The sequence below is a fragment of the Hyalella azteca genome, unplaced genomic scaffold (genome assembly GCF_000764305.2).
Source record: "Hyalella azteca isolate HAZT.00-mixed unplaced genomic scaffold, Hazt_2.0.2 contig10556, whole genome shotgun sequence".
Taxonomy (NCBI): Eukaryota; Metazoa; Arthropoda; class Malacostraca; order Amphipoda; family Hyalellidae; genus Hyalella; species Hyalella azteca.
The window spans coordinates 270,805-285,456 of NW_025940590.1; the positions used below are offsets into that span (position 1 = coordinate 270,805).

At 38.2% G+C, this 14,652-nt stretch overlaps 1 protein-coding gene across 1 annotated transcript in view; it reads right to left on the reverse strand.

Moving 5' to 3' along the window:
• The window catches only part of LOC108675653 (voltage-dependent calcium channel type A subunit alpha-1), a 141,324-nt gene extending 133,201 nt beyond the window's left edge, over positions 1 to 8,123 (reverse strand). Inside the window, exon 1 of the mRNA XM_047882483.1 lies at positions 6,288 to 8,123. The gene's annotated coding sequence lies outside the window, so the exon portion shown is untranslated. The remainder of the gene's footprint in view (positions 1 to 6,287) is intronic.
• Positions 8,124 to 14,652: the final 6,529 nt, after the last annotated feature.

The following is a 14,652-nucleotide window of genomic DNA, read 5'->3' on the forward strand; positions in this document are numbered from 1 at the left end:
GTTTGTACGCAACAGAGAACATTTTAAAGTAACTTTCAACTTAAATTATACGTAAACTATTGAGTGTAGCAACCTGAGGACGTTTGTACGCAACAGAGAACATTTTAAAGTTGTCGTACGTGGCGGCAACCATCAGTGCAAGTCATTTTGCGCGCACTAGAACGTATCCTTTTTGGGAAGTAGGCGCGTGACAATATTGCTCCGGTTACTCGTGTCAGGCGGTAGAGGGTTAAAGAGCAAAACCAAATAATAAAGTACAATAATAAAGTCGAAAGCATTTGTTCCGGGATCATTAAATATCACACAATAAAAGGAACTAAGCGGACATGAAATTAATGTGATTCTAGCGACTATCTCAGGAAGTCGCAATTTTTAGAACACTTCAGGAATTCGTCATAACGTCTTAGGTATGCCAAGCAGCAAGTGAACAACTCGGAGCATCATATACAATTACTATAAAAATCAAAATAAAAGTTTACTTGAACTTGAACTATGGCCTTTGAATGGTTTTGTGTATAATTGTTTGCCTTGATTTCTGAGTGGATATATTTTGTTTTGCCAAATGCAATGCCGCTCTAGAATCAATCGAGACTCATAGTCTGACCTGTAGCAAGACGTCGTTCGAGAAATTACACCGCAGTTCACTCATGGTTGGACTAGTATAAGGTTGGCCCATGAGAAGCCCATTTTTGCGGACGTAGTTTGTTATTCGCCTGTGACGTCACTGATCTCAGTGACGTCACGGGCATTAACCAATCACCGAGATGCGATCAAACCAGTCAACCAATCCGTCGTGGGAATGACAGGATTGTTTACGTTTCTCGATCTCACTGACGTAACAAGAAAGCGGAAGTGAAAGGCGGAACTTCTCGTGGGTCAACCCTATATAGTTCAACCATGACTCCATGAGTCCACTTTTCTTTCACCGATAATTTTTCCCAAAAAACCTCCTAAGGTGTTTTTATCTCCAATTTGTTCGCAAGGGACGTTTCAACCTTTTATCACATATTACATTCGAGCGTAACAGTTAAAGCCGTTCGGAGAGATTTAAAAGTCAACAGGCCAATAAAAAATTTGCGCGCTCAACGGAACGACATTGATTTGTTAGGATGTTTTTTCTCAATGTTATTCATATTATCTCAATAAAAAATTGTGGACCGTTTCGAAGCATAAACTGAAGGGAGAATAAATGTGAACAAAAAAGAATGTTCTTTCTTTGGAGTAGTAACAAATTTCTTCCAAGAAGGACGACTAATGATAAGAACAATGATAATTAACAAACTAGAGCTCAAATGACGGGATTTAAATCCTCCCTAATTAAGGACAACATTTAGGGTTTAAAAATTTATTATTAATTTTAGCGGACTACTAAGCATTTGCCAGTCAGAACAATATCAATTGATATAGAGCAATTGTAACTGATAATTTGTCACTAACAATGCACACAAACGTCGCATTTCTTCAATGGCATCTCCTAATCAAATTATTGGAGAAATAATTTGATAATTAGAGAGTCTCCAATTATTTAAAAAAAATTTACTTAGATTTCGGCCCAAGTTATGGTTCCGCCACTTCAATGCCTTTCTTTCTTTTTGCGTAGACATTGAGTCTTGTACCTTCATGAAAAAATATCACTTTTTGACTGTGTAAGGGAAATTCACCCATTGTCAGATCTTTATTGTGGTCAAAATTATTTCTTGTTATACGGTATAATGTTACCGGTAAAGTTGGCTACCGTGTCGCGTGTGCTGACGTGGCATCACCGGGTTAAAGTCCGCGTTAGGATACCCATTCATTATTTCGTTTAGACTTGGTCGGAGCGCACCTTCCTCTCACTGTGCTCTAGTGACTGTGTAGCGTCCCTAGTAGGTGAGTTGTAGTGGAGATATAAGATAGGCTAATTCTGTGTTTGTAATTTAGCTTATGAATTTTCTAATAAGTGTTTACCGACCCGCTAATTTGAATTGCATAACTGATATAATAAATAGTGTTGTGTATTTATCTGCGTAACTAGAGTAGTTCACCACCATTGTTTGGCAGGATCGATTTCTTGCCTGGCCAACAAGTACGGCTCCTACGTAGGCCGACGACTGCGGTGCTTCTAGGGAAGTGTCCGCCACATTCAAGTCTCTACCGGTCCTGACACCTACAGTGTGTTCACATTGCCTTCAGCATATAGTGTCATCTGCGTGTTGCCTTCAGCATATAGTGTCATCTGTGTATTGCCTTCAGCATATAGTGTCATCAGCGTGTTGCTTTCAGAATATTGCGTCCTAAGCTTATTGTGCCTTCAGCATATTGTTTCTTTATAAAGTTACCCATATTTTCAGTTCCGTGTGCCTATTATTCGTAGTTATCTGTTCATGTTATAAATTGTTAAATAGTTGAGTGTTGCGTTAGTCATTATTTATTGTTGTAGTTGTCTCGGGTTAATAGATACTTGTTTATCTGGCTTTCATTTCTCCTTTGTTGAGGTTAGGTGGCAGTCGTGGCGGAAATTTATCGAATCAAATTGGAGTCGTCCTTAGCTTGAACCTTACAGACTGCCTAATACAAAAAGTAAAAACTACAGCTGAATAATTAGCTTCAAACAAGAAATTGTAATGCATAATATTATACATTAAAGCAATTATGAAGATTAGATATTATGTTAGATAAGAAATAAATTACGCGTGTTTTACCTGTGACACAAAAAATAAAGTCTTCGAGTGTTTTACGACCAAAACCAAAATTCCACAGACTTAAGAGTTTGTATAAACTGGTAGCTTAAGACACGCCAAATTTTATGAACCATTTTAGCATTAGTGATTCATGTTTTGAAATTCAGATGCCGTTGCATAAGCCCAAATTAGTTAACCATGTTCAGACAGATTTATCATGGTTGAGTAACTGATAAGTTCAGAATTTCTGATCGGAGAAGAATGTATGAAAATGTAGGTCTCGCATTACTTTAACACCGAAAACTCTAATTTTTTTCGACAGGTATTTCTCGTGAAAGGCTGCACATGCTTCGTGAGAGGCTCAGGATGCTTAGCGTGCTGTATCTTCCTCAGTGATCGGTGATAAAAACTTAGTGCCGTTGCCTTCATTCTCCGCGTTTCAAGACATCCAAAACTTGGCTCTGTGACGCTGCTATCAGCCTGCTGTTTGACGCGCCACGAAACTCGAGTCTCTTCACCTTAAAATCTCTTTTAAAATAACTAAATTAGTCGATAAGAGGAATGTGAAAAATCTCACAAAAAACAATTCTAGTGAAATAATTTCAGAAATAATTCAGAATAATAATTTCAGCCTTAGTCACGATCGAGCATAATTATAAATATTTTATACACAGTATTAACCTACTATAAGGAAAAAAGTGTGCGAATTTGTAGAATGGTTTCATTTTCAAAACTAGAACAATGAAATAATACATTTGGGCAAGAAGAATATCTGCGGAAAAATAAAGTATTACCAAAAATTAGCGTTCGGTCGAGAAACCAAATGTACTGCTCCGATTAAGGGGAGCGTCTGGGACAAATTTTATCTCGGTTATTTACGGACGGATCGATTCGAAATTTGGTACACGTATGCAAAACGGAATTCTAAGACTTTTTTTCGTGTGAATTTTTCTAAAAAAATGAAAGTAAACGTGGAATTCTTAGAAAACGGCCAAAAGGGGGTACTTTAGAAATCCTATCTCCTCCTAGGATTTTCAAGCTACAATATCGAAACACTTATCATTCGATGCACAAGGGCAATATCTACAAACGCTAGTATGCGTTTTTAAAACACTTCTCTTTAACTTCACTTCTTGTCTGTTTGTTTGTCTGTCTGTCTGTCTGCTACAAATCTTGTAATCGAAATTTAATTTACTTCTACTTATCCTATCGATCTGAAATTTTGCACACTTGTGTAAAGTTGGAGACAATGCATGAATCAAATGTCAAATAAATTATTTTAAAAATTGAAAAAAAAAATTTCAAAATTAAAAAAAATTGAAAAAAAAATTTTGTCAGCTCCAAATCTTATAACTGATATTTAACACACTTTTACCTGTCTAATTGATCTGAAATTTTGCACACTTGTGTGAAGTCAGAGGCAATGCATGAATCAATTAACAGAATAAATAATTTAACAAAAAATTGTATATTAAAAGAAAATGTATATAGGTACCTATGTTGAAAAATTGAAAAGTTAATTTTTTTAATTTTTGAAAACTAGATGAGAAATTCATTGTACATCTGTAAGATTGGAGATACTGGATTCTTTGGAAGTGTTGTCCTTAAAAAGTAATTTTTAAACTTATATTATTTGAAATCTCATTTTTGTGGGTGTAGGGGCATTTTTTGTAAATTTTTCGAAAATTTTTCGATTTTACCCCCTGCCACCCCCCTTTTTGCAAAATAAAATCCAAACTATAATGAAATTAGAAAAACACCAAATAGCTTTTGTAGATCTTTTCCTTGCAAATCGGATGCTATATGTCTCATTGTTGTAGCTTTAAAACTGTAGGAGGAGATAGATTTGCAGTGACAATAAGTTAACTTTTCAGTAGAGCCCGACAAAGTCGCGCGCAACTCGAAATAGACATTCAAGGGTGCAAGGTTGCGAGACTAGACGATACTGGAGCTCAATTTCTGTCAAGGATGGTGCGAACGACGGCACGAGGCGGCTAACTGAAGCACAGCATGTTCGGACTAGCTATTTTAGTGTACTACCGGTAATTTCGGCCTATCTTAAATGTTAAAGAACACCACCACCCCTAACTCTTTCGCGATATGTCGTGAACGCATAAATCAACGTACAGCGATGGTTTTGGTACCGTTAGATGCGTCGGAATGTAAGCTTTAAGATGAGTATGAAAACCCAAAAAAGTAAAAATTTTCGATTTTAACTCAGACGCTCCCCTTAAGTAATAACTACGCAAGGTTCCGAGTATTTGCAAACTCTTCAGAGAAAATATCCATGATACAATGCTGAAATGGTAATTTCACAGTATACAGTATCTTCTAATTAAAGTCATTACTTCATTTGCAAAATTTAACGCATTATTCAATGAAATTGTGAATAATATCCATGGCCATTTTTTCAACAGTGGTCTTCAGAGCTCTGTATCAGCTGGTATTTCTGAATCAGCCCTGTATCGCAGATCGTTGCCACTGCAAGCAATTCCCACCTCGAAATTTTCGTGGTCATTCATGGCCTCAGTGATAACCAGCCCACTCTGCCACCACTGAGAGGACGTTCTCGTTTATATTTTTAATGTTGGCGCCACTGCTGTATAAAATTAAATCGGCAATGGGGACTAATTCATCGTTTAAGAAGGGAAGACGCAGCTAAGATAAAGGATAAGCGGCCTTGTGGAATTGTTTTTACACTTCCTATTGTGTGCGCATGCACAGGTTTGATATGATGATGTTCGTAAAACGACCTCGTTAAAGGACAGTGGCATATATTTCTAGCGTGTTGAAACAGTCCGCGTGTTGTTACATGAAATGCTTTGTTCAACAGCAAGGATTGCCTTGAGCAAACTGTATCCGATGCGTGTTTAAGTTGAGTGCTCGAGATGCATGACTTTCAACTTACAATGATGAACCATGACCAATTTCCATGTATCCTAAACGTCTTAGATGGACCCTCTCCAAGGGATGAGAATCACCTTCACCCAGCATCCTTGTTCATGGAGTCTGTGAGAGACTCCTTCCTAGTCCAGCACGTTACTAAACCAACCCATTATTGAATTATATATAACGCGTCTGCAGCTTAGCGAACTTCGGCAATAACTACAAACTAATATGTTTTAACGGCTGCCAATGGTAATGAGATTACTTCCTGAGCCTTGATATTATACTTGAACTGAAAAAAATTAAACATGATACTTTTTTAATAAATTTTTAAGTAGGGTTTTTTCTTCTATTTGTATTGCGATCAGGAACCCTGTAGTTGTCTATATACTATCGGTTTGACACAAGTGTTCTGCAAATACCAGTTATTCTTAATCATTTTAACTACTTGATTTCACTCGACCAGCATGCGCTTCTTACTAGTACTCAATTTCTATCCTCAGAAATAAATAGTCCATGATACAAATCTCAACATATTACAGTATGTAAAAATATTGCAAAGTTTAAGGACCTGGAAAGATTTGACCATCCCTCCGCGTATACACGTTCAGCAAGTCTAAATTTTGGTAGAAGTGAGATTAATCATTCATATAAATATCGATAGAAAAATCCCAAGGGCCATATAAATAACAAAAAAAGGACAAATTAGAGATCGATAATTATTCATAATTTGGGACTCACCAAGGCGGTAACCATTACTGTCATGTAGAGGACATGTTGTGGAAACGTAGAGCGCGCAACGTTGTTATGCTGTAGCTGCTTGACAGGGGCGGTATCTTGTTGAACTTATAAACTTAAAGATTCTCACGACAGAATTTTTCAGGTTTGTCAGGAATTAATGGGAATATGCAGAGAGAACTTTAAAAAATGCCTGCTTTTCAGAGTCGGTTCGAAATTTCCCTTATCACTATCACTGGCACAAATTAAGGCTAACACCTAACATACGAAATCTCCTGGTTTGACCGCAAGCCTTTAATGAACATTTTTATAGGAAATATTTTCCGACTTTTTGGAGCCGTTTTCAAAAGACACAACCTTGCAATCCAGGGGGCTTACAATGTAGATGAACACACATGCGCCAGTACAGCAGCTGAATCGGCTGGTGAATCGACCTCTCACTCATGTTTTCGCTCCAAGATTCCAGAGAAACTGATCTTCTCAAGTTATTATTAAAATTAGTGGGAGCAGTATGAAGAACGCGTACCAGCCTGACTTAACTTCATGGCCGCTTTGATGGAAGATTTTTCGTCGAACCCTAACGACCTGATGGTCAACTAAGTTCAGCAGTCGTGGCCAGATGAGGTTAGTAGCGTGGAGCGATCTGACTGTTTTGAGGTCAACAGATGAATGGTTGTGCAGTTTTTAAATTTCTCGAATACTTATTGGGTAGAAACGGAAAATTTTGTTGACCCAAATTACATCGAATTTATTGAAAGTAATCGAATGCACTTGATAGAGATGAGGCACAAATGAATCGTCGGAAGAAATTACAGTATTTAACACTTCAAGATGGCGGTAAGTGGTAACATACGAGTCATGAATTTGAATCAGAACTTGACAGATAGCCAGATGTCACTCAACTTAAGATTCAGTAACTTGAAGATCCGTTTCCACTTCTTGATTTCAAAATAGAATTCCGACGTCAAACGTTTAAACTTGCTAAATTTCCTACAGCGAACCCAACGGGAAGGAAGATGATGAGAAGTCACGAATTCTCAAATTTTCCATGACAGAGAAAAATCGGAAACAGGCCAAAATCAATTTTTTAAGAACTTCTTTCCGTAGTTCTCATGACATTTGGTACACAAAGTAGGCTATCTGCTTCCTGCGGTCCAATACTGTCTAAGGGAAAACTTCCAGTCAATAATGGAATTGTTGGGTAACGAATGGATTTATAAAGAAAATTAAAATTCAGGAGTTCCTTTTCCGTCACAAATTTATTTGATAGAACACTGTAATGCGTGTTATTTGTTACGGCTTTGATTCCTCACAAAACTACAGCTCAATAAGAATTAATTGCCAATGTTAGAAGCGCAACACATCAATGAAGCTGAACTTGAAGCATTTAACTCTTCACAAAATATTGACTTACTATATTTCAACTCAACGACACTTCTAAACGTGAGTGTGATTTCTGCACATACTTGCGCTATGTTAGATTTGATCATTTCCTTCAACACTCAGTTACTATCAATGTTCACAGGTAAGCAAGAGAAGAATAATGCGAAGCGAAAGAAGAAAACTTGGTCAGTGCCAACAAACGCTGCCCAAGTCATGAAGTGAGCAGCACCGCATCCGATCTCGGGTCCAGGGACAGGCTACACCATAGTTCACTTTCATCCTAGGCCGAATGTACGAATTTGTATAGAATTTTAAGGCAATCCCGACTATGAATGTCCATTACTTAAGACCCATAGATGACAGGGCCAATAGTGGGATCAGGCCTAGTGTAGAAGAATCCAATAGCCTGGAATTTAAGAGGACAGAAGCACTGAACCTGACCACACACTCCCAAGGTTCGTCTCTCACTGCCAGACCTGCGCTCTAAGAACTTCACTAGCGCCGCTCTCGCTGGACTGCTCAGCTCTTTTCTAGACGGCGCCTTCACAGTCTCCATACACTGGATCATCGTACATTACTTTATTTAATTATTCACTGCATCTTCAACATCCACTGCTGCTTCATCTAATGATCTATACTCGAACCCTGCTATTTCTCTGACAATCCTTAATTATCCTTCGTGAGCATTATTTATTAAGCCTTGCACGTTAAACGATGGACGCGGTGTTGGGTTAACGCTCCGTAAAGATCGCTCCTAGTCAATTCCCATATTGGGCCATTGCGTCATTATTCTTATTTGTTTTACATGCATTCTCTAACTAACACATCTCATTTATTCCTTCAGATTTTCTTTCAGTTGTGCTACAAGATTACTGTTTTTATCATTCAATTAATATTTTACTTATTAAATTAATGTTTTGAAAATCTTTAAATTTATGTCTTAATCCGTTAATGCGTTCCGTTCATTTCTGTTGGTCACACAGAACTCGTGGTCAATAATTTCATGAGGAAGGTAAGAGAAATGAATTTCTCTAAGGAATTGTCTATTAAATTGTACAATTGGTGGTTTAAATCCTTTTTGTAACTCAAACTGGATGGGTTCATGTAAAATATATGAAATAACTTATTTATTGATTTTTAATCATATCCACGTGTGGATAATCATTTGAATAATCGGTAATGCAGGGTTGAGGCTCCTTAGCAGCACGTAGCGTAAAAATTGCAAGATCGTCCTTGGTATTGATCTTGCCTAAGCCATTTCAGGGATTGTGATGACATTTGCTAGTGGCGTCCATTAGATCCCTACTTACACTGTTAAGATAATACAATACAGCTAATTATTTAATACACATTTTGAACAGCGTGGTGCAATACGTCATGCAGGAGGTGATTTACATTCGTATATCACCTTATGCATGTACATAGCGTATAATTTTTTTAGCGTAATAATAACTTCCCTCTAAATAGCGTATACGTATACATATAGAGATGGCCATTTTCGGTTTGAAGCTGCGGTATGAAACAGGTACACAAGCTATAGAACGGAAAACTCAATTACTCGATTGTACAGAAAAGATTCCGTGAAACGTTTTTGAGAATTATACCAGTTTGAGCTTTCGTTCTACAAAAAATCGCCATGTGGTGTCTGTGCTCAGTTATGACACGCTTTTTAGTGCTCATTGTAACTCAGATACTGAGAAGCTGGCCCATTTACGGTTAAACTTTTCTGTTAAATTTATTATAAAACTCTGCCTTGCCGCAACATCGATTCCAAAATTGTCTTTTCTTTGAACTTCGTGAGTGCCAACACCATAAAGCAGGTAGGAAGGCGAGGGTGAACGTTACGTTAGGAAATGAACAACTCGGAAGCATCGCTTCTGAGAAGAATATGACTCAGCTTTTAAATTGAAGAGAAAATTTACTGGTCCTTCCAAAGGGCAAAATCAAGTACCTACCTAAAACGTATAGTATTTATCACTGAATTCTGTAATTAATAGTTTCAACGACTATGCAAATAAAAATTTATTTTTGATGACTCTTTCTTAATTGAGACCTTAATGAAAGAAATACGTTAAATTAGAAGACAATATCCACTAACATCGCTAAAAGAAACGAACCACTTTCGGATCCGCAGCTCTTAACATTCTGCGACAAGTCTGAGTAAAGGAAGTAATGACCTCGCTGACGTGAAACAGTAAAGAAAAGTTAAAGGTAATAGGAACGCCAAAAAGGGAGAAGAGCATCCAGCTCGTGTGGAGTCTTCTGGCAGCTGTGAGATACTCGCTCTTTTTCTGCTCCATCTCGCTCTCTATTACTCGCTTAAGTCGCGGCTCTCTCTCACAAACAAACTATCTCTCTCTCCTTCTCTTATTTTCTCTAATCTCTCGTTGCTGGAACCATGGTTGAACTAGTATAAGGTTGACCCATGAGAAGCCCATTTTTGCGGATGAAGTTTGTTGTTCGCCTGTGACGTCACAGATCTCAGTGACGTCACGGGCTTTAACCAATCACTGAAATGCGATCAAACCAGTCGACCAATCCGTCATGGGAATGACGGGTTTGTTTACGTTTCTCGATCTCAGTGACGTAACAAGAAAGCTTAGCTGAAAGACGGAACTTCTCCCTTATATAGTTCAACCATGGCTGGAACAGCTTGACTTCAGCCCACTTAATGATGGCGTACATGCATAAACGGTGTCATTTCTTCGTATTAACACAAAAAATAGCCAAACCAGGCCTCGCTAGGAATAGATCATCCATACGGTACCGTTCTAGAATCCAGTTTCTTTCAATCCTATTTACCCTGATCCCATTTCCAATAATACAGCTCACTCTCCCATACCGTCTCTCTGAAACCAATACACTATAGTGTCCCCAAACTAGCAATAATTTGAAACTAAACTAATGTTGGTTAATAAAAATGCCATATAAATCAGTGAGATACGCTCTATCAATTGAAATTCATATACGCATTCTTAAATTCAAATTTTCACAAAAAAAATCGTTTTAAATGCCTCAGTATCCCACCACGAAAATTCAATTCCAGATTTAAGTCATTTATATTCAGGTCCTGACTCGATGGGTATTGTGTATACGTCATTGTGTTTCATTTATTCCGATGAAAGCTCCATTATACTTCCAGCGACAGTCTTCCAGTGGGGGTGTAGATCTGGGTCACAAGTTTAACTTTTCAATCACCTCTGTAGCCAAAACTCAGCCTATAACATGCAATAGCTAGTACATTCATCCTAGATTGAGTTGCATCACCGTAGACCACGACAGACCACTTAGGACTGGCTTACTTCCTACCATTTATTTTTCAAAATTGGGGCTATCACGCACCACATTCCTCAAAATATGATTCCGCATGGCCCCACTTCCGCTCTTACCCTCCACCTCGCAGCTAATGACCGGCCCTACCTAATGCACTTATTCCGCAATGAGGTCAAGTCAATTCCAATTGACTTTGGGGGAGGGAGGTATGTCGTGTTCAGCAGGATAGACGTGTTCTACCAACATCAGGAACTATCAGGGTATACGTGTTTTACCAACATCAGGAACTATCAGGGTAGACGTGTTCTACCAACATCAGAAACTATCAGGGTAGACGTGTTCTACCAACATCAGAAACTATCAGGGTAGACGTGTTCTACCAATACCAGGAACTATCAGGGTAGACGTGTTCTACCAACATCAGGCAGGGTAGACGTGTTCTACCAATACCAGGAACTATCAGGATAGACGTGTTCTACCAACATCAGGAACTATCAGGGTAGACGTGTTCTACCAACATCAGGAACTATCAGGATAGACGTGTTCTACCAACATCAGGAACTATCAGGGTAGACGTGTTCTACCAACATCAGAAACTATCAGGATAGACGTGTTCTACCAATACCAGGAACTATCAGGGTAGACGTGTTCTACCAATACCAGGAACTATCAGGGTAGACGTGTTCTACCAACATCAGGAACTATCAGGATAGACGTGTTCTACCAACATCAGGAACTATCAGGATAGACGTGTTCTACCAACATCAGGAACTATCAGGATAGATGTGTTCTACCAACATCAGGAACTATCAGGGTAGACGTGTTCTACCAACATCAGGAACTATCAGGGTAGACGTGTTCTACCAACATCAGAAACTATCAGGGTAGACGTGTTCTACCAACATCAGAAACAGGCTGTTAGGAACTTCCAATGATTTACAATTATAATTATACTGAACAAAACGTGATTCATCATTATCTTGGATGATGAAGTCGCGTTCATAACGATTTCATCTACTAAATCTTTTTTAGTTTAAAATATGTGTAATTTCAAATCAAAATTTACCTTTTCATGACGTTTAACGGAATTTGGTTGTAATAATTTTATTCGTACTCCTCAATTCTTTGTTTATCGCTTTAGAATCACGGAAACTAGCGAGCTCCAACAGAGAGAGAGAGAGAGAGAGAGGAATTCGTAAAAAAAATTTATTATATATTCGAGACATAAAATTGAAAATTCCATAACTAAAAGTCTTCAAAAAGAGTGTCTGAGTAATGACAAGATATATTTAATCCACTAACATTATTTTGAAAAAATAAACAGTGGATGAAATTGTTTAACTGGACTTCACCTAGCTCCAATTCCCGAATTTTGAAGCAAATAATTATCATGATTCCTAAAACAATTTCAATATTCGATAAATAGTCGTTTTTTTCCTCGAATAGCGCATCAACGTCGCTTTTTGTGTCACTTGGTCACTATGGATGTAGAAGGGTTAGAAAAAATAAGGGAAACAATTGCAATTTCGATATTGTAATTTTTAAGCATGTTATAAATAATGAAAACGTGACATATTTTTATGTTTTACTGTTTATTGTTGGTGTCAATTGATATTTTGAATTTTTTTCAGATATTTTAAATAAATTGTTGCTTCAGTACCGAACCTATAACCTATAAATGGCAAACCTTTCTGAATTTCAAGGAGGCCAAATTATTGGTGCCGTATGGCAAGTGCGAGTCCGACAGAAACTTCCCGAATGCTTGCATGACGTTTCATAGAGGTGCTGTCTCAGAAGTAATGACTGCTTTTGAATGAGAAGGAAAAACGTCCTCAGCAAGGCACAGGTATGGCCGAAAGTCGAAGTTATCTGAAAGAGACTGTCGGTACCTAAATCGATTAATGAGGGACAATCGAAAGACCACGGCTGTTGAAATTACTGCAGACCTCAATTGACACCTACAGAACCAAGTTTCCATAAAGACCCTCCGTCGAAAGCTGCACAGATCTGAATTCTACGGAAGAACTGCAATTAGAAAACCTTTGGTCTCAAATACAACTACTTCAAAGCGTTTAGAGTGGTATGAAAACCTCCAGAATTGATTCGTAGAGCAGTGGAAATGTGATTTTTTCTGACGAAACATCGTTTACCTTATTTCCAACCTCTTACCGAGTTTACGTTTGGAGACAGCCAAAAGAGGGGCTGAGACGTCATGAGTTTGAAGTCATGAGGTTGAGGCGTCATGAGTTTGAAGTCATGAGGCTGAGGCGTCATGAGTTTGAAGTCATGAGGCTGAGGCGTCATGAGTTTGAAGGCAGACGAGGCAGACAAGGCGCACCCTGCAGCCTCCGTGGCGCCGAGGCCGCCTCATTTCCCCCCCTCTGTCCCCTCAGAATTTCCCCTCCCCTCCCCTAGGGGGGGTGAGGGGAGGGGAGGGGTTTATGTCTCTCATTCACTGTGCATTCATGAATGACTTCCTCGGCGCCCGCATCGTAATATTATTAGTTTAGATTATTATTTCTCATAGAATAATTTCATTTACCGATGAGCTCTATTTCTTAGGCTAATAAAAAATTAAATTTTATTAAATTATTAGGAAATTTCATGAATATGAAATGTTTAAGGGAACCATATAGCCACCAAATTCAAAAATATAATAATAAATAGTAGTAATGAAATTAATCCAAGTTCTTTATTATTAATATTGACTAATTTTTTCTAACTCTTGCTGTCGATTTATGTTCTAACTCTAACGTCCAATTTACTGAATCGGCAACGAAATGCTGATTCTACAGAATCGGTCAACTGGCTGCCGATTCCATAGAATCGGCTATTCCACGATAATTCTATTCAGAGAACAAAAAAAATGTTTCAATTTTGAGACATTATTGCGAAAGACACATAAATTCATCTAAATTGAATGCTTTCTTTTCAAATCACGCTAATGCAGGAACTCGATTAACTGACATCAAAAGCTAACCTGGTCCTCAGGTCATAAACAAACTTTATTTACTATGGACTGACAACGAGTTAAATGAAAAAGTACTTTCATTTCGTTTACTTGCCGAAGGTTAAGACATCTCATTTTCTGTGGAGAATGATTAATAAAATTCTTTCTTTCATTAAAATCTGAAAATGAAAAGAGCGTCAAGTTGAGTTCTAGATTAAGTCTCCAGTGAACTTAGCATTCCTGTTAACTTTCAAGCCTAAGTTCAGAATGGGATCAGAATTGCTTCGTCATCTCATTGCTCTCATAACTTAAGTTTAATATTGTCGCCAAATAAGATGCTGTCACATAACTGATCAGAAGCGTTCAGTTAAAGTTGTAAACCAACTTGAGCTCACAAACACTTCAGCAATTGCAGCTACACACAAATGATTGTTGTAGCAAACCTCCCTCGATGATTGCTGTAGCAAACCTCCCTCGATGATTGCTGTAGCAAACATCCCAAAATGATTGCTGTAGCAAACCTCCCTCGATGATTGCTGTAGCAAACCTTCCTCGATGATTGCTGTAGCAAACCTCCCTCGATGATTGCTGTAACAAACCTCCCTCGATGATTGCTGTAGCAAACCTCCCTCGATGATTGCTGTAGCAAACCTTCCTCGATGATTGCTGTAGCAAACCTCCCTCGACGATTGCTGTAACAAACCTCCCTCGATGATTGCTGTAACAAACCTCCCTCGATGATTGCTGTAGCAAACCTCCCTC